The following is a 1,897-nucleotide window of genomic DNA, read 5'->3' on the forward strand; positions in this document are numbered from 1 at the left end:
TATATATACGTATCTATAGGTACACACACATACACACACACACACACACATATAAATAGGCAGACAGATTGACTGACTGACACAAACAGATCGACTGAAGAACAAAAGAGAAAACATCTAGTTCGTAAGAGTATATATCTCCATGTGTATGTCTATATAAGTACTTGCCTTTATATCGTGTGTGTGTGTGCATGCGTGTGTGTGCTTGTATAATCCTAATATAGGAATTTAAGTTTGCTTATTTATAACCACATGTGTGTTTATTTGCGAGCGTTTGTTTTTGTAATATACAATATTTGTTAATCGATGTGTCATTATTACCAATTAGTATGTTTTAAATGTGTTTGTAGGTCTGAATGTATATGTCCACGTTTGGGTGTATGCTTAAATTGAATGCGGACCTGAATTTAGTATATGTGTATGTATATATAGATACATTCATACACACACACATATATATGTCTATGTATATGTGTATATGTATCCACATATATGAGTGTGTGTGTGGGTGGGTGGGTGTGCGTATGTGTGTGTATGTATGTGTGTGTACACGTTATATATATACATACATATACAAATGTACTTTAAACTACATCCAGAACCACATTCAATTTAAGCATACAAATGCACACACACACATGTGTGTGTATTCATATATATATATATATATATATATATATATATCAAATATATATTCATATACATATATTTGTGTGCGTATTAATATTCACATAGATATTCATATTCTTGGAAACACACGTAAGCATACACACGTGTGTGAGTAAGTGCGTGTGTGGGTGGGGTGTGCAATTAGATCTCGATTACCCGAACGGGACGGTTGGGGAATTTATTGTTTGGCTAATTGATTTTAACCGTAAACAAAGGAAGCCATATTAAACATTTTTACGTAAAAAAAAAGCATGTTTACAATATTTTTCTGTGTGGCTTTCAATCAATAAAACGTGAACAAACATTGGATATTGCTTAAAAATTCATGATATTTTATAAATAATATCCCGTTATATATCGTTTAAATAACAAAAATATGAAGCTGAAAATTCAAAGAATCGTGACAAAATCCACATTCATTGGCACATGAAGATGTTAACAACAGCTAAAATTCCTTGGTTGGAGAACGTCTGTTATTATTATTTTGCAGAGAATATATCAAGTTGCTCTTTCTAGGAATGCTTCTATGTCTTTGTTTTTGCCAGCGATAACATTTGACGAAGATGTACCAAGTTGACGGCATGGATTTTATCTTGTTTCAAACCACTCCATGAAAGGTCACAGGCTTTTGATTGCTTCGTCATTTGGAACTGAAGGAGTCGTCGGAGTCTAATTTTTCTTACCGTCCACTGCTTTTGGTACTTCTGCGCTGTTCTTCTCTGACAATGCAACCGTCATAAAACTGTCATTTCTTCGATGTATAGGTCTTGAATAATTGGGAAAAGGGAGGTTCAGTGAGGACGATATTCCAAAATACTTAATGATTGTTTATATATTTTTCTAATTCAGTGGCCAAACATATTTAGACGTGGTGGTATATTTCTCGCTGGGTTTCTAAATGGACGAGTGTAGCGGTTATATCTGAGTTTAACAGTTTGGCGACTGAGCCAAAATGGTATCTGGAGAGACGATTCATTGCTAAAAACAATCTGATACAATACAATATTGATTAACGAATGCAAGACTTGTTTAAGGAGCAGTTCTAACCAGCTACTTCTGATATACGTGTTTACTAGGGGCTTACACCTCAATTTGATACTATTGATATCGATTTATAATGCAGTAAAATGTTTGGAGTGACTGTAGCTCTAAATTTTACATCACTCTTTTAAATATTTTTTAATATTTATGATTCAAAGGAAAATGACTGAACTAATTTATAAAAAAA

The sequence above is a fragment of the Octopus bimaculoides genome, chromosome 14 (assembly GCF_001194135.2).
Source record: "Octopus bimaculoides isolate UCB-OBI-ISO-001 chromosome 14, ASM119413v2, whole genome shotgun sequence".
NCBI classification, from domain to species: Eukaryota; Metazoa; Mollusca; class Cephalopoda; order Octopoda; family Octopodidae; genus Octopus; species Octopus bimaculoides.